At 45.4% G+C, this 23,518-nt stretch overlaps 1 protein-coding gene across 1 annotated transcript in view; it reads left to right on the top strand.

Moving 5' to 3' along the window:
• NDUFA12 (NADH:ubiquinone oxidoreductase subunit A12) overlaps window positions 1-23,518 on the top strand; it is a 200,708-nt gene that overhangs the window by 167,094 nt on the left and 10,096 nt on the right. The gene's annotated exons all lie outside the window — the stretch shown is intronic.

Below are 23,518 nucleotides of genomic sequence, written 5' to 3'. Positions count from 1 at the left end.
GCATACGGGTCCTAGTTTGTAGAGGGCCTTGTGAGCGTGGGTGAGGAGACAGAATGTTATTCTCTTGTTGACGGGAAGCCAGTGGAGGTCTTTCAGGTGGCCGGTAATGTGAGCTTGGCGAGGGATGTCCAATATGAGTTTGGCCGATGCATTTTGGATGCGTTGGACTTTTTTCTGTAATTTGGCTGTGGTTCCGGCGTAGAGGGTGTTTCCATAGTCCAGTCGGCTAGTGACCAGTGCGTGGGTGACTGTCTTTCTTGTTTCGGTGGGGATCCAACAGAAGATTTTTTTGAGCATACGGAGTACGTTGAAGCAAGAGGATGAAACAGCGTTAACTTGTCTGGTCATCGAGAGGGAGGAGTCTAGGATGAATCCCAGGTTGCGTGCGTGGTCTGTGGGTATGGGTGCTGTGCCAAGGGCCGATGGCCACCAAGAGTCGTCCCAGGCAGAGGGTGAAGATCCTAGGATGAGAACTTCCGTTTTGTCTGAGTTAAGTTTTAGGCGGCTGTTTTTCATCCATTCGGCTACTTCTTTCATGCCTTCATGAAGATTGGTTTTGGCGGTGTTAGGGTCTTTGGTGAGGGAAAGGATCAGCTGGGTGTCGTCAGCGTAGGAGATGATGTTGAGGTTGTGTTGTCCAGCGATGGAAGCGAGGGGACTCATGTAAACGTTGAAGAGGGTGGGACTGAGTGATGGTCCTTGTGGGACTCCGCAGATGACTTCGGTGGCCTCTGATTTGAATGGGGGGAGTCGGACTCTCTGGGTTCTCCCGGCGAGGAACGAGATGATCCAGTCCAAGGCTTTTCCTTGTATTCAGACGTTGCTGAGGCGTTGTAGAGGGTGCTATGACAGACTGTGTCGAAGGCGGCGGAGAGGTCGAGTAGGATGAGGGCAGCTGTTTCTTCATTGTCCAGTAGCGTTCGGATGTCATCTGTCGCTGCAATGAGGGCGGTTTCGGTGCTGTGTTTGGCTCGAAAGCCGGACTGTGAGGGGTCGAGGGAGTTGTTGGATTCAAGGAAGGCCGCGAGCTGGCTATTGACGGCTTTCTCAATGACTTTGGCAGGGAAGAGGAGGAGGGAAATGGGGCGGTAGTTCTTAAGTTCAGAGGGGTCAGCTGTGGGTTTTTACAGGAGGGCAGTGAGTTCGGCGTGTTTCCAGCTTTCCGGGAAGGTAGCGGAGTTGAAGGAGCAGTTGATGACATCACGGAGATGGGGTGCGATGATGGAGTCTGCTTTGTTGAAGATGTGGTGGGGACAGGGGTCGGTTGGCGAACCTGAATGGATGGAGTTCATTAGGCGGATGGGGGCTTCAGTGGTGATTGGGTTCCAGGCGTTAAGGTTGTTAGGCAGCGGTTCGGGTTTGGAAGTGGGTGAGGTGGGCTGTTTTTTCAAAATGTTATTAAAGCTGTTATGTATGTCGGCGATTTTGTTGTAGAAGAAAGAGGATAACGAGTCGCAGAGGTCTTGGGAGGGAGTAATGTCGTTTGAGGCTGCAGTGGTGTTGGTAAATTCTTTGACGATGTTGAATAGTTCCTTGCTGTTGTGGGCGTTGTTGTCGAGTCGATCCTTGAAAGCTGATTTCTTGGTGGATCGGATCAATTGGTGGTGTTTGCGGGTGGCTGCCTTGAGGGTGGTCAGGTTGTCAGTGGTTGGGTTTTTTCTCCATGTTTTTTCGAGAGTACGGCATAGTTTCTTGGAATTCTTAAGGTCATCGTTGAACCAGGGGGCCTTTTTGCTACCTTGTTTGATCTGGTGGTTTTTTAGGGGTGCTAATTCGTCAGCGCTGTGAGTGATCCATTGTTTGAGTTTGGTGGCAGCTTCGTTTGGGTCCGATGAGAGGGCTGGAGGGTTTTGGTTGAGCGATGTGATGAGTTGGTCGGTGGTGATTTTGTTCCAGTTTCTTCGAGGAATAGGTTGTGGGGGGTTGTGAGTCGTGGTAGTTTTGTAGCTGAAGTGAACACAGCTGTGGTCCGTCCAATGGAGAGCTGTGGTATGATTGAAGGATATGTGTTTGCTGGAGGTGAAGATAGGGTCACGCGTGTGTCCGGCTAAGTGGGTGGCGGTGTCAACAAGTTGTTTGAGTCCGAGATTGGCCAGGTTGTCCAGAAGGGTGGTGGTGTTGCAGTCGTTTTTCTTTTCTAGGTGGAAATTGAAGTCTCCCAGTAGAATGTAGTTTTCGGAGGGGAGGGCATGTGGGCTGATGTAGTCAGTGATGTCTTCGCTGAATTGTTTACGGGTTCCTGGTGGTCTGTAGATGAGGGTGCCTCTAAGTGTGGTCCTGGGGTCGGTGTGGATCTGGAAGTGGAGGTGTTCAGTTGGGCACTCAGGGCAGGGTGCTTTCCCGTCCCAACAGTGCCTTTATGAGAAGTTTCATAAATAGCGAAAATTGATTTGCATCTCATACCTTTTAGGAAGATTAATCATCAGAAGTGACAAAAATAGCAATTTCACTTCTAGCAAGAACACTAAATGCAAATCTCAGTTATTCTAGTGAGCGTAGCCAAGTAGTTTGGCTATGCCTCTCTGTCGGCTATAATAACCTGACATGGTAATTATTCAATGTGTGCAGCAGAAGAGAGATGTGAAGAGGGTGCTGAAATAAAGAGATGCTCTTATTACTGACAAAGAAAAAAAATGCCCATTGATGATGTAATCGTATCAATTCTATTGTAAACAAGACAGTTTTATATTAAAAGGTATGCAAACTGGCGATATTTATCCACAGTTCTGTGCCTGGAGTGCTTCACTGTTTTAGATTGATCTAAAATCATTTGTTTTACTACATTTATTTCACAATTGCAAATCCAGACTTTCACCGCTCATTTTCTGATGTCATCAAAGGACTTGAGACAGGCCAAGCTTTCTACTTGTTTTGATGGTATTATGACCTCTTTTGCAGAGAAAACACCTTGTTTCTTAGACCACAATAGTACTAGGCTTAAAAACTACTTTAGATTGGAAAAGTACTTTGAGCTGCTTTCTCAATGTGGCATTGAACAGTCATTTGATTCTGTCAGACATAAAATTATTGCAGGTGGAATTATTGTCGATGAGGAGTTGGTGCCGGCAGAGAGATAGTCAAATGGTACGGGTGTTGAGGTGCCGGGTTTTTAGGAACCCGGTGGTGCCAGGGGATAACACCCGAAGACCTCTGAGTTCTCCCTGTTCCGGACCACAGAAACCAAGAGTCTTCTAGTTGAAGTCAGAGATCGAGTTTTATTGGCTGCAACCAAGTAACATGTGTCCTAGAAGCACGACAGCACGGGTCGTAAGTTCTCAGGAGACTGTTCGTTTTTACAGAACCAGCCTTCTCCTTTTATACACAATATTACACTTCGGGCAAGAATTCTTGAGTTTACAATACGGTCATAGACATATTTACACAATAGAGCAAAACGCACAGTCATGTTGGCCAACCCATATTTTAGATGTCCAATTTGTGATAGATGACCCAGCCCGGAATTACAATCCGATATCGATGAAACCTCAATAAAACAGGGCACCTCCTCGTCATAAAACTGGCCATAAACAAGGAACATGGACAGGTGTATGTGTGTAGAAAACATGGTCTGTATGTGGTGAATGGTTTATGGCATGTGGAGCTTTGATGATATCTTACTCACCACTGGGCGAGGAGCTGCCCAAACAGGTTTGGCTGGAGGCGGTGGAGTCAGTTCGGCCAGGTGATGGGGAAGTCAGCTAAGGTGGACGTGTCCTTACAGATCAAGCTCGACCTTAATCAATTGACTTATATGAGGGCAAGGCATAAGATGGATGCCGTTCACAAAATGGAGTCCGAGGGTTCAGAACGGACACCATGATTTGAGGGTGTTGGCATCGCTCAAAGAAGCCGCAAATGCACAGGGATAATGTCCTAATCATTACCGGTCTGCCGATACCAAATTCGTCATGGTACGACGATATTTTGTGACACGAGTGTTGGACCTCGGTACCGTATCACAGCAGGGTCCAGAATTTCGGAACCACAGTGTTAGACCTGGCATCATTGGCGTGAGTCTCCCTTACATTTTGACGGATTGCCTCCTCTGTTTTTATATGTTTTTTTGCTGGTTTTATGCTTTGGGCAGTGCCACTGCTGATCAGTGCCACAGTGCAAGTGCTTCCTATGTTAAATTAATGTACTAATTGGTTCTTCCATGATTGAGTTATTTGATTTACCGGTCAGCCCCTAGTACAGTGCACCATGTGTGCCCAGGGCTTGTAAATCAAATGCTGTTGGTGGGCTTACAGCACTGGTTGTGCCACATGGGCAGTCTAGCACTGCCATGTCGACTTGGCCAAGTGCACCCACTTGCCAGTCCCTAAACTGTCCCTTTGCTTCATATTATACACCCCTATGGTAGGCCCAAGGGCAGAGTGCATTGTAAGTATAAGGTAGGACATGTTCTGGTGTGTAGCATGTCCTAATAGTGAATTACAGCCATTTTCGTTTTTCACTATTGAAGGCTACCTGTTCTCCATAGGCTAGAATGACTCAGGGAACATGGTGGAAATTCGAATTTAGTATGCCTGAACTCAGAATGATAAAATACATATTTTAATAGAGTTGGTTTTAATATTTTGTGTTTGAAAATGCCACTTTTAGAAAGTAGGTATTTTCTTGCCTAACTGTCCAGGCCTCCTGCCTCTGCTCAATTGTGTATTCCTTGTCTGGGTTTGTGAATGGCAGGGCTGGGGGATTCCTGGAGACAGGCTGGGGCAGCCCAGTGGTGGATAGAGAGATCTGCATCTAGATGGAAGGGAGGAGTTGCACCTGGGACCTGAATAGGGCTGGGCCTTCCCTCCACAATGCTGGCTCCACTTCCTGTGGCTTGTCTGATGTCTCTGGACGAGTGTCTTCCGCGTTCTGTATGGTCTGTAGTCTTCTGAGGAGCTGGGCGGAGAAGCCTGTGTAGAGAGGGTTGCTGTAGTCGAGGTGGCTAGTGACAAGGGCCTGAGTGCTGGTCTTTCTGGTGTTGATTGGGAGCCATCTGAAGATTCTGCGCAGCGTGTGAAGGGTGTGGAAGCAGCTATGTTGGTCAATTCACTGGAGAAGTTGGCTTTGGTGGGGTCCTCGGTAAGCAAGAGAACAAGTTGAGTCTTCTTAGCGTAGGAAATGTTGAGGCCATGAATCCGACAATGCCTGAGAGAAGGGCCATATAGGTCTTGACTAAGGTGGGGTTGAGTGATTTTTTGGATACGTCGCATATGATGTCTTTGTGTGCAGAGGGGAAGGGAGGCTGCCGCATACTCTGAGTGCATTCTGTGAGGAAGGAGGCGATCCACTTGAGGATGTCTTGCTGTATACTGATTTGTAGAGTCTGTTGATGAGGGTGTTGTGAGAGACGGTGTTGAATGCCACTGAGAGTTCGAGGAGGATCAGGGCCACAGTTTATCCGCGGTCGAGGAGGGTTCTGATGTCATCTGTGGCGGCACTCAGTGTGGTCTCCGTGCCTCTGTAGGCACGGAATCCTGATTGGGAGGTGTGCAATAGTTTATGCTCCAGGAATTTGGTGAATTAAAGGTTGATGGTGTTCTCGAGTACTTTAGCCAAATAGTGGAGCAGGAAGATCAGTTGATTATATTTTTGGGTCGGTGGAGGGTTTCTGTAGGAGGGGTCTGAGCTCTGCGTGTTTCCAACTGTCCTGGAAGGTTGTTGTGCTGATAGAGGTGTTGAGGAGGCTAGAGAGTTATGTGCTTATGGAGTTTGTTCCAAGGTCAAGGTGGTGGGGGCAGGGGTCGGTGGACGCTCCTGAATGGATTGGAGGACATGGTGGTCTGGTTGGCGAGGGGAGACCAGGTGGTGAGCGTTAGGCTGGGGTTCGATGGTTGGTTGTGGTTGGTGAGGTTGAGCGTGGTGGGTCGGGGGTCGAATTTGTTGTAGATGGCTTCGAACGTGTTGTGGAAGTAGTCTGAGAGAGTGTTGTAGAGTTGGGAGTGGTGGATGGTGTTTTCTGTGGCTGTTGGGTTGGCGAATTCCTTGACTATTTTGAAGAGTTCCTTGTGTGGTTGGCTGCTCTGTCGATACAGGCAGTGATGGCTGCTTTCTTGGCTTCCTTGATGTGCTGGTGATAGTTGCTGAGGGCTATTTTGTTATAGGATGTGTTGGCGGGGTTGTATGTGATGCGCCATCGCTTCTCCAGATGGTAGTAGTTGGCTTGGTGTACCAGCTCGCATGTTTTATGGTTTTGTTGGCTTTTGTTGGTTTCAGTGGTGAGACTCCGTTGGCGCAGTCGGAGATTCAGGCAGAGAAGCTGTGCGGGAGCCGAGGGATAGTGCGAAAAACAGCGGGAATGGCAATGAAAACAACGCAACGGGACAAGAGGAAACCCCCCCAAAAAATACAAGACAAAATTAAATAGAAAAAAATAACTCAAAATTACCACACAAATAATTAGTGGGAGGCTATGGGCGGACTGCAGGTTTGAACAGGAGGCTATGGGACTAGTGAAGCAGCTGTCGCTTGGGTGTCAAGGATCCAGCTTCAGGAGTTCTCTGGCGGTGTATCAGCAGCTGGCGGGAGGGCCAGGGGTTCTGGCATTGGGTGCGAACAGCACAGATGGACTTGCCTTTGGTGCGCCGGCAGTGTGCCCGCTGCGTGCAGCGGTCTCTATGAGTAGTCCTGGGGTGGGAGGGGCTGTGCGGGAGCCGGAGGATCATGCGGAAACCAGCAGGAGCTGGAAGAGGGGGAGCGACAGTAAGAACAACAACGCAACAGGACAAGAGGAAACCAAAACAAGCCAAATACAAGTCAAGATACCAAATTAAATGGGAAAAAATGACTCAAAATTACCACACCAGTAATTAGTGGGAGGCTGTGTGCGGACTTGAGGCTCGAACAGGAGGCTATGGAACTTGGAACTGAGTCCCAGTGTCGAGGAGCCAGGCAGGGGGAGGAGCACTGAGACCGGAGGTTAATGGGCTACTACTGTAGCTGTGCAGCGACCTCCACAAGTAGTCCTGGGGATGGAAGGGGCTGGGCGGGAGGCTGGGTATCGGGCGAAAAACGACAGAGCAGGAATGGCACTGAAAACAACAATGCAACTGGACAAGAGGAAACCAAAACAAACCAAATACAAGCCCAAATGCAAGTCAAAATACAAAATTAGATGGGAAAAGAGAACCCAAAATTACCCTGCAAATAATTTGTGGGAATCTCTGGGCAGACTTCAGGCTTGAATAGGAGGCTGTGAGACTGGGAACCGAGTCCTGGTCTCATGAAATTATGCAGGGGAGCGGCGCAGAGACTCTTAGGTCAATGGACTAGTGCTGGGGTTGCACAACGGCCTCTATAAGTAGTCCTGGTAGTGGGAGGGCCTGCGCGGGAGGCAGGGTATCGGGTGAAAAACTACGTGGAGAGCAGGAATGGTGCTGGAAACAATAACGCAACTGAGCAAGAGGTAACCAATGCAAAACAAATACAATCACAAATGCAAGTCAAAATAGGAAATTAAATGGGAAAAGATAACCAAAATTACCATTCAATAATTAGTGGGAAGCTGTGGGTGGACCACAGGCTCGAACAGGAGGTCCTGGGACTGGTAACTAAGTCTCATTCTTCTGTAACCAGAAAGGTAGAGTGGTGGGAGCACACTGATGTGGGGATGAAATTTGTTTAATTAGGGTGGCTAAAAGAGAGGAATTTAGATTTTGTCTTGAAAACGTTTGTCAGAGTACTTGAAGAATTGTCAGTTGAGGATGGTTTGTTATTGGGAGCTGACCAGTTGTTTTCGCCCGTCTCATTAAGGAACTCAATCATTGTTCAAGCCCATGAGGGTCTCTTGGGTTCTATAATAACTAAGAGAACTGCCATGGACAGGGAGATTGATCAAGTGGTGAAAGAATGTGTTATTTTTTCTAGTTGTGAGAAGTCCATGAAGAAAAGGACTCCACTGCTGGGTCCAATTAAATTACCAGCAGCGCCATGGGAGAAATTTGTTATAGATATTGTGAGTCCTTTTAACTCTCTAGCTAGTAATCCTCACTTTTGCACTGGTTATGATGGATTATTACACCAAATGGCCATATGGTAAATGTGTGAGTGAAATTTCATCTAAAGTGGTTGTGGATTTCTTGAAGGATGTTACCATTTTCCTTTAAAGAGGATTTTCAGCTACGTTGGTATTGGACAATGACACTCAGTTTGTGCCTAGAGAAGTAGAAATGTTCTTGCAAGCTGGTGGTATGAAGCATCATAAAAGTTTCTTACATCATCTCCAAACCAAAGATTTGGTTTAAAGGATGAACAGAGTGTTGGGAGGGTGTATCCAATGGGCCATTGCCTACAAGTGCGTAGTGGGGAATGCTATAAAGTCGATGTTGCCTTTTTACCACACCACTCCACATTCTGTACGGAATTTCACCTTTCAAATTGTGTGTGAGGAGGGCCACTACTTGTTTTTGTCTTGCATGGATGAAAAAGTGGGTAAAGGCAAATAAAAGTGATTGGTGGAAAGAAGGTGTCAGACGAAGAGTTGAGAAATCTCAAGAGAAACAGAAAAAATACTACGACGAAAGGAAAAGATGAACAGAAACAGTTTACAAAGTAGGAGAGACAGTTAGTGTGTCCAAACCTGTACATGTAAACAAAGGTGGAACTAAGTTTGGTCTAATTTCCCCGCTGTGCTGAGCGTTGCATTGCGCGGGTGGGTTCATGACGAGCCCAGGCTCGTCATGAGCACACGAGCACCGTGCTGCATGACGAGCCTGGGCTCGTCATGAGCACAGCGGCGCCGTGCGCGGCCCCCCTTCCCCCCGCACCGCGGGGAAATTAGCCCCGCAGTGAAGGGGTTAAATTGGGAACTAATCTATCAAAAGGGAAAAGCCATGTTGTATCTGTCTTTAAGCACATAGAATCCTATGTTTGTTGTTCAGGATTCCATGTGGAATATGTTATTTAAAGAGTTGCCAGTTGGTATAGGACCTGTGTGCCACCAGTAGCTTGCCAGTTTTTATCCTGAATAAGCACACCTTTTTACTCACCTGGAGTTTTTGGTGTGGGTAAGCCACAACACTCGCATACTCTGCAGTTCCGGAGTAACCTGCCTACCGCACTTCAGCCGGATAGCACTGTTTCCTCTTCTAAAATGTCTCACTAGGCGTTTGGCTTCCAGGGAGCAAAACTATCCTTGGTTCCCAGTACTTATCTGTGTTTGAGCACCCAATTGATTTAACAAAATGGTATCCATGTGTTAAATAAATTGAGGCTTAAGTAACCAAAATGTCAAAATGCACACAAGGCGACCCACCTACCACAATGAATAGCGAAGAGAACACCTCAAGTATTGCAAATTTGATACACTCACATCACTGAAAGACTACCAAGTCTCATTCTAACATGCTTTTGATTTGTGTTGTCTGACATAGCAACCATGATGTGCCTTGCATCTGTTCCGCATACGCTGCCTTTCCCTTAGGTTTCTATAATATTTATTTCTCTTTTTTATTCCTCCTTAAGGGGTGTTGGACTTGGCCCTTTTTGCAGGGTCATCCCTAAACTTTTTGCCTTCCTCCTATCCTTTTTGCTGACTTGGTGTTGGTGGCTTTAGGACTCTGGGCCCTTTAGCACTGGTTAGCAGTGCAGAGTGTGTGCGCTCTCTGCCCTCCATAGGGTAACATTGGGAATTCCCCCTCCCCCCCCCCCCCCATGGGATAATTCCTAAATAAAACAAATTAAGTATGGCATGTTTGGTATATGTGGAATGGAAATGATAAACGCTACGGAATGGGGTGCGCAGATTTATTTTGACTCTTTTAGGAATGCCACTTTTAGAAGTTCGCATTTGTGTGTGCTGTGTGCCTGCCTGCAAGTCTGTTTCTAGAAGTGACCGGGGCTGGTGAGGAGTGGGTGGCGCCAGGGAGGTAGAGTCAGGCTGAGTGGGAGGTCTGCAACTAGAGTAGTGGGTGGAGAAATCCCCGGTCCCTGACTAGGTCAGTGCCTGCCCTGTGCAAGGCTAGCTCCACCCCAACTAACACCCCTCCCTGCGCCAGTTGGGGCTGGAACCTCCATGATTCTTCCAGAAGCCCCTACCCCCATACCCTTCCAGAAACTTCTACCTCCTTCCAGACGCAGGGCAGGCAGGTGTATAAATACAGGGGCTGTGAGCCCATGAGGTTGTTGTACTTGTGCTGATTTGGAGGGGACACTCGGCAAGGAGGAACTGTCACAGGACCCTGCGTGCTGGCCCCTGTGCCCAGCTTTGCCCCTCTGCCTTTCTACTGGACCCAGGAAGAGACTGCTGGAGCAGGGGCTGCTGTACTCCAGGATCGCCATCCTCGCTGTGTCTGACTCTCCCTTGGGATGGCTATACTGCTGGGGAAGAGCTGCCCTGAGGTCTGCTGATCTCTGCCCAACCCGGACTGCTTCCTGAACCCTAGCACCTCGTGAGCGCTGTATGTTAATTGCCAAGAGAAGAGGGGAGCGTGGACCCTGCAGCGCTGGACTGCCTGCCTGCTACGAGGGAATCCCAGCACTTTCTGCATATCTAAACTGCAGGAGCTTACCCTGCTTTTTCCCTGCCTTTTTATTAACCAAGAGCGGGTGCCCAGCCCGCGTTCCTATTTTGTTTTACTCGCGGGTGCCTACCCCGCGTTTTGGTTATAGGATTACGCCTAATGTCATGCATAAGGTGATTTCGGCCTATTGGGGGTATGCCCATTGCTAACATGATTTATGTCTAATGTGGTTTTACTGATTGCAGTGTTACTACCTTCATTATTTTACCAGTAGGGACTGGTGGCTTTGCATTTACTGGATGTACTTGTGTGATGGTTCTGGAAGCGAACCGATTGGCACTGCCCTGTACATATCCCCCTGTAAATAATGTCCTGGTGCCTGTAGGCACAGTGTATATATGTGTTTTTATAATACAAAGGCTATTTTATATAACCTTGTGTGGAGTCTCTTTTTTAGTATGCCTAGTGTGTCGCCGCTGTGTGTGAGTTGTGCACATTGCCTCAGGGATAAGCCTGACTGCTCGTGCCAAGCTACAAAGGGGGTGAGCAGGGGTTATCTTCAGGGTGTACCCCCCTCGTTCTGACTAGACCGGGGGTTTCTGCCTGGCTCTGGTGTGTGCCTTAGCCTACCGGGAACTCCCGTTTCTAACAAGTGGTGATTGGGCCTTTCGAGAAAGTGAACTTGGTGATATCTTAAGAAAAAATAAAATCTGCCGTAAGTAGGTTATCAATTTCCAGTCTAGTTCTTGGAACAACATTGTATCAAAAGTGGTTGAAGCGGGTAGTAAACACAGCATGTGACATAACAAAACAATATCTATGTAACAGGACAAACACTGATTATAGACCCGTATAGAGAGAATGTGCAACTTCCTGTTTCACCCACTTTTCAACATAAAATAATTTAAAGCCATCTCATCTTTGAATGAAATAGCACTATTTCCCCAAAGCTTGGCAAAATAATGCCCAATTGTTTGCTGCATTTATCCGCAGATGTCCAAGAGGATAGCTGTCACTAGATGCCATCCACTCTAGAAAAGTCATGTAGATAAATCTTTCTTTGCTACCTTATGAAGAGGCCCTGACAAAACTGTGTGGATAACACTGGTTATTTTTTTTCTAACTATCAGGACCAACTGAGAACATTTCATTATTTCTTTTTTCTCCAAATGAAGCTTAATCTGAAGTTATCCAGGTCATTGATCCACTCAAGGTTGATGTGTTGTTTTCTTTTCAACAAATTCCTTTTAGTGTATTATTTTGGTGGTTTTTGAAGGGATTAGTGTAGTGTCTTTGTGGAGAAGTGTTGATCTTTCCCTAAATATCTATTAAACTACAGATCAATAAAATAAGCTATTTTAATTAATGCCCACCCCAAAGCTATCTAAAAAAAGGAATAAACATTCTTGCTGAGAGATAGAATGACTTTGTTAGATGTCTCTCTTTCACGGTATGCCCTAGGTTCCAGAGTAGTGTGATACTTGCCGAAATAAGCACTTCAATACCTCATCACGGGTAGCAAGCACTATATAAATGCAAAACTGTTTTCCCTCTTCTGTCCATCCGCTACCCTTCTGTATCCAAATAACTGAATAACATATCCACCACTCAAATTACTTTCATATTTCACTATACTAATTCACCATTAATCCGTTGTGGGTTCCGGAGTAGCGTGCTACTCGCCAAAAAAGCGATTCAACACCCCATCAGGGTAACAAGTGCTATATATATGCAAACCTTGTTCCCTCTTCTATCCTTCTCAATCTAAATAACTGACTAATATCCACCACTCAAATTACTTTCATATTTCACTATACTAATTCACCACTAATCGTTTATGGGTTTCAGAGTAGCTTGCTAATCGCCGAAAAGGCGCTACAACGCCTCGTCTGGGGTAGTAAGCGCTCTATAAGTGCAATTACAATACAATACAATAACAATATAAGCAAAACATGATGGCCAACTGTGCATTTATGTTTCTGCTGTGGGCTTACTGTGAATGCATCTGCTACTCGGACATCTTCCTGGAGGTGGCGACAAATATCCAGGTCAATGAACACCTGAGGAAATAAGATGTCTGCTAGTTGACCCAAAATCAAACTCCTTAAGCCAAGACAGCAAACATACGGTCTACTGCTCCATGCACTTAGCGAGACGGGTCATAGAGACAATTGTGGTGGAATGGTACATCAGAACCGAAGGAGCTTAGGTTGGACTATTGTTCCTACTAGAAGCTGGTAAAAGTTATTCTGTGCCTCAGATGGAACCCAATAACCATGAACTACACTGTCAATGCCAGTCCGCATACAGATAGTCAGCAGGATAGAAGCTGTTAACCCAGTTATCATAAGCTTTGAGAGAATAGGTATATTATAAGGGCGCTTTTGGCTGAGGACATGTCATGCTAAAAATCTCAGCTGGACCGGGGAATTTGGCAGTCAGTTTATCCTGGGGTAGGTGACATTAGAAAAAAAATACATTGAGGTTGGTGTATGCTATCCGTGGGGCGCATTTCAGTACTGCAGATCATAGATGTAATCAAAATGCAGGGAGTGAGTGTGGCCATAAGCATTCAGGACACGTGCCAGTCGCCTGTTCATTTCTTGTTCCCATTCTAGTATATTTTATCAAACTAAGAATATAGCTTTCCTTTAGCCACTTTTTAAAAAGATGAAGCTTTTAGTAGCAGAGAGTTATAGATATGATTCCAGTGAAAATTTGACCACTTAAGTATGCCTTTCCAGTTTCCATTGGTGCAGTCGTTCGTGTCTGTTCCTCTCTTCTTAGTCCATAAATGCTGCGGGTTGGCTGTGTTTGCTCATCTCAGGTTGCAGCTCGGTTACTGCTGCGAGGAAAGATTTTTTATTAAAATGCAGTTGAAGCGTGCCGGTTGTACAGCAGAGAGGTGACCAATGAACCTGTGCACAGCCCGCCATCGCCCTGAGCATCTGAAGAGATGGGGTCTACTAGCCGTGCAGTACAATGTTCTTTTCTCGGCCACAGACTGTCGACGCAGTATGCATTTCCGATTTCAGGCGGAAAATCGCTGCTATCATTTTTACGGTCTTCACATTTTCTACGCTATTTCTGGCGAGCATAGATCCAAAAGGAAGCTGCGTTTTGTAAGCTAAAGTGCTCTGCTGGGCTGCACCTGTAAGGAAACAGCCAGCACCTGTCCTTCTCTGTTAAATACAACTATTCTGGAGAAACGTGTAGATACGTAAACATTAGCGGGCAGGCGGTGCACACAAAACACTTAATCACTTATGTTACTGGACATCAGAAACAATAAAGATGCAACAAAGAAGTCTGGATTAAAAAGGGGGCAACCTTTATTTTTTAAGCAGCCTCTGCCAAGACGCACCCAATGCTGTGAAGCGTGTGGAGTGTGCTGTACAGGGACCACTGTATGTTTCATGCAATCCAAGGCTTCCAGGCTTCTTAGTGGCATCTTTCTTAGATCCCCTAAGTCATCAGTAAATACATCCTCCAGTCCACTCCCTTCCTGCATGAACCCCCCATGGCCTCGCTGATTCATATTGGTCCATCCATGTTTAACTCTATGCTCTGTTTGGGTCAGCCGCCTTGCTAATGCACATCTGGTTCAGCTATCCGTATAACATTTGGGTAATCCTACATATTGTAGGAGCAGAGCAGCAAGTATGTCACATTTTCAGATCTTGCCATTGTCATATTTGTGATAATTAGTATCATGTTGTGGCTTTTAGCCAACCTATCTGAATTAGGTGGTGGTCCAGATAGCTCCTCATTGGCAGATGCAAGTTTGTTACATTTCTGCAGTCACTTACCATGCCTGATGGCAGCTTCAGATTTTGGACTACTGGAGGATTGATTCATTGAGAGCGGAGTAAGACTTTTCCCATAGATCATGAAAGGCCCATCCTTTACTGCATGGATTAGGGAACGGTGAACAATGTAGGACCCCTAACACCATGATATCACAGCTGTACTAGCGATCGAAAGCATATGATCTAAGTAAGGTACCAATGATAATAGATGAGAGGAGCTATTCCTATCCCTACGAAAGAAGAACATTCCTCATCATTTGCTATATATTTATTTAGATTTGTAGTCCATGAAAAAATGAAGCTGAAGGCTTTTTATTTGTGATAGAGGCTACACAATCACACCCAAAAAAACATGAAATTCCCAAATTACTTTAGCATTGGCTTCCCCCTGCCATATTCCCTATGCCTTTACTCCCACTAAACGTAATTCTTTAGGGAATTTCGTTCCTCTTTAAAGGTTTGGCTCTTGTAATGTTTAGGGGAAGCCACTTTTCGTTTGCTGGTGAAAGGTAGGTATGACATCTGCCAACTGACATTGTTGTGTAAGCAGTTGTAAACAGGATGCAGGACCAGTTGTCGGATTTGCCAACATGGTGGCAGTACTGTGGGAAGCTGTCTTGCCATCCGCCGATCAATGAGGATGGATTGGCACTGGCATAGCTAACTGATGTCCGTCCACCCTTTTGGCAGTGTGACTTTAGGTAGCCAACAAGCACAACCATCCTTGATCAAGGTTGGGGTGGGGTAGGAGGGTGGTAGGCTTGTTTAAGCAATACTTCCCAACATTGCATGTCCCATCTTTGAGTCAAAACACCTCACGCCCCTCTTTCGCTAAGTTAATGCTTCTACTGCGTTGCCGATCTCCTATTGGGGAGTGATTCAGTTTAGGGCTTTAGAGGCTGAAATCAAAGTAAATTATTAACAGCAGTGTGGCTCCCAGACCATGGATTGACATTTATTTGCGAATAAGAATCTACAAGAGTCTTCCTATTCAAGTTCAAAGAATGGACTTTTTGTCTTTTGTTAATTCTTCAATCGAATATGATGCCCCGTACTTGTTGTTCAAAACATGTTTTTCAACGTAAATCCATGGCCTGGGAGGCACAATGCTGTTGATAATCTACTGCGTTGCCGTCACCCACTCTCACCGAGAACTAGGACTTGAGTACCTTATTACAATGATTTGTAAAAAAAATGCCTTTATTGGAAACTTGGTGTCCTTTTCACGTAGGTATCTGCCAACCCTACATTAGTCCACTTCCAATGAACGTTTCTTATTTTGGGCAATTCTAGTGTTTGACTGTGCCTAATATAAGCATCTGCTTATATGAATATTAGACCTTCCATGCATTATTAAAATGATATACACGAGCGGTTCACGGTTTCCAGTGCTCTGAAAGCTTGTAATAGCACAAGAATAGTAATCAGAACAAGTAAATAGATCTGATTTGACAATAGCACATCTTGAAGGAAAGCGCAATCCACCTTGTGAGAGTACACATAAAAAGCTGAGTGTACAGATATGTGTTTAATCTTCTACAGGAAGTCCTCCTGCAGCAGCTCTAGGGACAATTCTCCACTGCAATAATGTTTAATCACTCTCAGGTTGCCTTTTAGAAGAGGAATACTGGAGTGACTGCACTGTGTTAATAGCATGCTCAGCCCACAGTGCATATTAATCCATACTTCGAGGTACTTAGATATGAAAAGATGAGATGTTTTAGAGATTGTCGCACAAAAATCTCTTTTAAAAAGGATTTGTCACTTTTGATCACATCCTTTCCAACTATTTCCAATTTAATCACTGAAAGCTGTCTTTGTCAAATCACTTTGAATCATTGTGTTACTAGCATGCTAATGCCTTTTTTCGCCATAAGGACAGCTGATTTTAATGGCTAAAAGGACATCCTTTGTGTGAGTTATACTGAATGCAAGTTGACATTCTTCCCAATTATAAATTGTCCTTTGGATAGAATCAAACTACCAATAGGACTTTGCCATTCATTTTTAACACATTTTTCAGTCTACGAAAAATGAAGCTAGTTCTTTGTACTACCCTTTTTGTCTGTAATTAGTACCAATGTATTAAAATGTGTTTCCAAACACAATCTGAACCTGTGATCATTCTTCAAGGTAACAGCTTGCTTCTGTCTGAAATACATTATCATATTACGTCATGCAGTATTGATTTCATGATTATTGTAAAATAGCTGTGTCATGGAGGTATCGTTGTCCTGTTTTGAAAATACTACAGTATACACAAAAGTGATAGATCGAATGCTTGAATTGATCTCAGCCACTGGTAATTACTTCGGACCACACCCCAGTCCATTGCTATTCTGCACACCATGCCACCTCGGTTTGGACCCAGCCATCTGAAAAGCAGTCTTTCCCCTGCTGCAATGGGAACAGTCCAGCCCAAAATGCCAGGCCTTCCCTGAACTGGTCCACAAGCAACTAGGGGTGGGCAGAGCTTGTAGAAATTTACTCTGTGGAAATCTGCAGAGTTACATAAATAATCCGCAAGATTCAGTGGGGTTCTGCGAACGGGCGTATTTATCAATGTCGGCTGCTCGCGCTGATTTCTGGCACCGGGAGCTTGTACCGCGCTGTACAATCAGTGCAAATGGCACCACGCAGTGCGCCAGAGGTCCCTGCCTATTTCTGCGGTTGGAGTAGATTTTCTACTTGAGCAGCAGCTTTCTCAACGTAAATGGTTGCAACTGTCCCCGTTGAGAAAATCTAGCCGGGTGGCGTTCCAGCACTTGAAACTCGCGCTAGGGGTGGAAATTCTTGCTCACCAACTTAACGTTGGAGAACCCCATGTGAGAAATAACTACGTCACATGGTGCTTGATGGCGTTTTGAAGGAAGTTTGTGAAACTTGCAGAGTGCGAAATACTCAAAACTCTGCTAACCCTGCCGGCGGGGCAGAATTTTCCACACACCCATACAAGCAACCAACGACCGGTTTCGCCCTAGTTAGGGCTTATCAGACAGGTACAACTTAGTTCCAGTGACTTAGTGCCCAGGACCCACATCTGGTCATACCCATCCCACTTAGGGCGATACACTAAAGTAACAAAGAAGTGTTGGATGGAATGTATGAATTAATCCCAGCAACTGGTAATTTCTTGTGCCGCATCCCAGTCCATTGTTCTGCGTATCATGCCACCTCAGTTTGGACCCAGCCATATGCAAATCAGTCTTGACCCTGCTCCAATGGGAACAGTCTAGCTCAAACAGTCAGGCCAGGTCCTCCCTGAACCTGAACACAAACAACCCAGGGCTGGGTTCACCCTGGTTAGGGTAATCAGCCAGGTATATCTTGCCTCCAGTGACTTTAAATGCGTTCTGAATCTCCCACCCCATTGAAATGCATCAATATACCCAGTACCACAAGGAAGAAGAGAAAAGGGTGAGGATTTGAATGGCATGTTATGTAATGCTATGTTATGTTACATGAATTGTCCTCAAGAGGGCTTCCCAGTGCACCTGATGTAGCAGTGGAAAAGATGCAAGGTTTAGAACTGAAACAACCAGCTCTTAAGTTGTTTCCTGAACCTACAATGATTAGATTTGTTCTGCAGGCTAGTCGGAAGTTTATTCCAAAAGCTAGGTGCTAAAACCTGGAAAGAACTTCGTCCCTGTTTGGCAAAATTAAAACCTGAAATCACTGGCAAATTGCAGTAAGCCGATCTTAACATGGTTAGGCAATAAAGCTGGAGCAGAGCGAACAGAATTGTCGCTCACACTTTATTGAGGATTCAATGAGTCAAACAAAGTCTTGAATTGAATGTGCTTCTCCACTGGGAGTCAGTGCAGGTTACGCAGCTGATTGCACACTGAGCAAGTTCTCAGCAAATTACATAACAACGTCGCAGCCGCATTTTCAGTGATCCGGAATTTCTTCTTAGAGTGCCCAGCAGAGTCCATAATATACACAGTAATATAGGTGCAAAATAATTAAGGCCTTTACGATCATCTTCTAAACTGATGGAGAGAAAAAAACTAACATTTTCTTAAGGCACCTTACAATCCCAAAGCAGCAGGATGTGACTGCTTGAAGTTGTGGCTCAAAGGAAAGCTTATTGCCAACCCATACTTCCAAGTTCTGAACTGCTAGTTTGGGCGCAGAAAGTTGACTCAGCACATTAGGCCATCAGTGAGGACCCCATTTCAGAGAGTGTTTGCCAATAGCTAAAACCTCTGTTTTATTGGCATTTAAATTGAGGCAATTCGAGTTCAGATACATAAACAAGGAGAATCCTACCACTAGGTGGAAAGAAAAGTGAAGAAAAAGGGGGGAACACTCAGTGTTGTGTAAAATACCCCTCACACACCAACAGGCCCCTTGGTGTCATGCTTCATCATCGGGGTCTTCGCACCCCGCTAAAGGGATGCGGCACGCTACGACCTACGACTACGCGGGAGCGTTGACAATTCAGACTATGTGTGGTGTGTGTTGAGTGCAAGTGAAAGGAATAGGATGTGAGTGGGAAGTGTAGTGAAAAAAATTAAAAAGTACCTGGCCAGTTGGTGAAAAGAAAAAACTTTATTCTGTACCTCTGGCTGGTGCTGTTAAAAAAAGTGCTAGATGGCGAGGTTTTGTGTCTTAGTAAGGGACAGAACCTCTGGTGTGCGTCGACATGTTTCGGTACATGCGTACCTTCTTCAGGACGGGGCACAACTCCCAACCCTACTCACGTTTCTCTACAGAACAGGATTTTTGTTCTAATTTTCCTAAAAAGTGATTACATTCACTAGAGACAAATACAATGTGCCTACAGCGGATTTTTTTGGAACATGTAGTTACATGTCCTGAAAAAAAGAAAAAAACATTAGGTTTGGTTACCATATAGGTTGGCTCAGACAGGTGCAGTCACCTGGAGCCCCAAACGGTTGATTTAACCTGTAAAGGAAAAAACAGACAGACATACAGAACACATGACACACTGACTCACACATACTTATGACAGACTTAGGTTTTGGTGTTTTTAAACATACTTATTGTATGAGCTGATTAAAGCATCATGAGCAATTCCTGAACATCAGGGTAGGTAGGTAGGTGGATCCACAATCTATAGGAATAGAAGAGTGGAATCAATGTTGTTGTTTTTACTCACTTGTTGGACTCTGCAATGCACCCACAGAGTTTCAACTCTGTTTAGTGAATACTCACGAAATCCGCCTCAGTCGGCCTCTTTCCTCCACCCTGTGCTGCTCCGTCGTAAATGATGTACGGGAGAGCTTGGTGGTATTTAAAGGTGGATGAAGTGGGTTCTCATTGGTTAATTAGTGGAAAGCTAATGACCATATAAGGGTGACGCCCCTTCCATGTGTGTAATTTTGTCACATGTACCACGAACATCACCGTCATTTGTTAATTACCGGGTTTTACCTGTCCATATATGGACTTTCCGCTTGCTAGCCACTCACACTCTGATATTTTTGCTCGCGCTGGGGGAGCGCCCGTGTGATGCAGCCGTCGTTCTCTCTCCTTCGCGCATGCGCGCTGCCCGGTCTCTCGTGTTCCTTAGCGCATGCGCGCCGTCGGGTCTCCAGTGCTTCATTGCGCATGCGCATTGTTCGAGTGCGATCCGCGCATGCGCGTTGTTAATAGCGCTAGTCATTGGTACAGCTATTTCGCCCGGTTATTTCCTCATTGCTGTTTTTAGTAGTACATCAGGATAGAAACCAGGTGGATCATTGGGGTATTTTGGTTCAAGTGGATCTGCTCATTGTGTCACAACCACGGAGGTGGTACAATATCGTTTGTAGTGATATTATCATGTGGTTGACCATACAATTATATGTCATTTATTCAGACGGTGGTACTGGCTGTTGGGCTGGTTCTCATATCAACCAATTGTTATTCCTTATTTTATCCGGGGGTCTTTAGGAGACTTGGCTCCACGGTATGTCATCATTAAGTCCGGTGACATGGGTTGCCAGGCGGAACACCCAACGTTGTTCCTTTTGGAACAGGCCTGTTTCAGAGGGTAGTCGCTCTATGACGGTCCAGCGTAGGTCGTTGACGCAGTGTTGGTGTGACAAAAAGTGTGATGCCATCTTAGTTGTTGTTTTTTTACAACGTATATTACTTTTGTGTTCCCCTATCCTTATCTTGACGGGGCGGGTGGTCATGCCTACATATTCTAGTCCGCATGGGCAGGTAATTAGGTAAATCACATTCCTTGTGTTGCAGTTGGTAAAGAGGCGTTGCTCCCATGTTGTACCATTTCTGAAGCTTAGGTTTTTACTTTTCTGAGTTTGATGACAACAACTGCAATCCCCACAAGGGAAATGACCTTGTACAACAGTTACATTGGGTCTCTCCATCTGGTTTGTCCGTGGTCTGGTGTGGACCACAATGTCCTTTATGTTTCTGCCCCTTCGGTGCGCGTGCATCGGTTTCTCAAATGACAAGCCTCCACAGTTCAATATGCCCCAGTGTTTATCAATGATCTTCGACACCTGATTTGATATGGTGGAATAAGTTGTTACACAGATCGGTCTCTTGTTTGCTTCTTTTACATGGGGATTCTCTTCTATGAGTGCCTCCCTGTGATTGTTTTTAGCCCGCTTCATCGCTTTCTCGATGGTTTTAGTGGGATACTTCCTTTGCACAAGTTTGGTTTTTAGATCTTTCGCTTGTCGGTTGAATTCACTCAACTCTGTGCAGTTTCTCCGGAGTCTAAGAAATTGCCCATAGGGTAGATTTTCCCTTAGGTGTCTCGGGTGGAAACTGTCGTAACGCAGCAGACAGTTTCTGGAGGTCGGCTTGAAATGTGTTGTACTTTTCAGCCTTCCATCCTCACTGTAGATATTCAAGTCGAGAAAAACCATCGATGTATTTGAAAAGGTGCTGGTGAATTTTAGATGATCATTCTGGGTATTCAACCAGGTTACAAAATTCGTTGCGCTGTTGACATCGCCGTTCCAGATGATGAAAATGTCATCAATGTATCGTTTCCAGATGACAATCTGGGGACGGTAGGGGTTATTTTCATGTAGGATCTTGTGTTCCTCTAGATGGTAGACGTATAGTCCCGCTAAGCTCGGAGCAAAAGTACTACCCATGCTCGTTCCATGGGTTTGTAGGTACAGTGTCTCCTTGTACTGAAAAAAATTGTCTTTGAGGGCCATGGTGATGCACTCTAGGACCAAATTTCTCGGTGTTTGGTATTTCCAAGTGTTGCTGAAGAGTACTTCTTCGGTGATCTCTAGTGTCTCTTCATGCGGCAGGCTTGTGTATAAGCTTTCCACGTCTAAGCTTATCATGAGTTGCGTGGTTGGGTCAAAGGTGGTGTTTTCCAGTAATTGTAGTACCGATTTTGCAACAACCGACCCCAAGGATACCATACTTTTACTGCATCCCCAAAATACATAAGAACATTGACAACCCACCTGGAAGACCAATAGTCTCGGGCATCGGATCCATCCTGGAACCCCTATCGAAATTCTCAGATGCCTTTCTAAGACCGATGGTACAGGCGACAGATACGTACCTAAAGGACACAAAATCGGTACTACAATTACTGGAAAACACCACCTTTGACCCAACCACGCAACTCATGATAAGCTTAGACGTGGAAAGCTTATACACAAGCCTGCCGCATGAAGAGACACTAGAGATCATCGAAGAAGTACTCTTCAGCAACACTTGGAAATACCAAACACCGAGAAATTTGGTCCTAGAGTGCATCACCATGGCCCTCAAAGACAATTTTTTTCAGTACAAGGAGACACTGTACCTACAAACCCATGGAACGAGCATGGGTAGTACTTTTGCTCCGAGCTTAGCGGGACTATACGTCTACCATCTAGAGGAACACAAGATCCTACATGAAAATAACCCCTACCGTCCCCAGATTGTCATCTGGAAACGATACATTGATGACATTTTCATCATCTGGAACGGCGATGTCAACAGCGCAACGAATTTTGTAACCTGGTTGAATACCCAGAATGATCATCTAAAATTCACCAGCACCTTTTCAAATACATCGATGGTTTTTCTCGACTTGAATATCTACAGTGAGGATGGAAGGCTGAAAAGTACAACACATTTCAAGCCGACCTCCAGAAACTGTCTGCTGCGTTACGACAGTTTCCACCCGAGACACCTAAGGGAAAATCTACCCTATGGGCAATTTCTTAGACTCCGGAGAAACTGCACAGAGTTGAGTGAATTCAACCGACAAGCGAAAGATCTAAAAACCAAACTTGTGCAAAGGAAGTATCCCACTAAAACCATCGAGAAAGCGATGAAGCGGGCTAAAAACAATCACAGGGAGGCACTCATAGAAGAGAATCCCCATGTAAAAGAAGCAAACAAGAGACCGATCTGTGTAACAACTTATTCCACCATATCAAATCAGGTGTCGAAGATCATTGATAAACACTGGGGCATATTGAACTGTGGAGGCTTGTCATTTGAGAAACCGATGCACGCGCACCGAAGGGGCAGAAACATAAAGGACATTGTGGTCCACACCAGACCACGGACAAACCAGATGGAGAGACCCAATGTAACTGTTGTACAAGGTCATTTCCCTTGTGGGGATTGCAGTTGTTGTCATCAAACTCAGAAAAGTAAAAACCTAAGCTTCAGAAATGGTACAACATGGGAGCAACGCCTCTTTACCAACTGCAACACAAGGAATGTGATTTACCTAATTACCTGCCCATGCGGACTAGAATATGTAGGCATGACCACCCGCCCCGTCAAGATAAGGATAGGGGAACACAAAAGTAATATACGCTGTAAAAAAACAACAACTAAGATGGCATCACACTTTTTGTCACACCAACACTGCGTCAACGACCTACGCTGGACCGTCATAGAGCGACTACCCTCTGAAACAGGCCTGTTCCAAAAGGAACAACGTTGGGTGTTCCGCCTGGCAACCCATGTCACCGGACTTAATGATGACATACCGTGGAGCCAAGTCTCCTAAAGACCCCCGGATAAAATAAGGAATAACAATTGGTTGATATGAGAACCAGCCCAACAGCCAGTACCACCGTCTGAATAAATGACATATAATTGTATGGTCAACCACATGATAATATCACTACAAACGATATTGTACCACCTCCGTGGTTGTGACACAATGAGCAGATCCACTTGAACCAAAATACCCCAATGATCCACCTGGTTTCTATCCTGATGTACTACTAAAAACAGCAATGAGGAAATAACCGGGCGAAATAGCTGTACCAATGACTAGCGCTATTAACAACGCGCATG

Source organism: Lissotriton vulgaris, chromosome 1_1, assembly GCF_964263255.1.
Source record: "Lissotriton vulgaris chromosome 1_1, aLisVul1.2, whole genome shotgun sequence".
Taxonomy (NCBI): Eukaryota; Metazoa; Chordata; class Amphibia; order Caudata; family Salamandridae; genus Lissotriton; species Lissotriton vulgaris.
The sequence above is the reverse complement of the archived record's forward strand: the minus strand, read 5'-3'. Positions and strand labels throughout refer to the sequence as shown.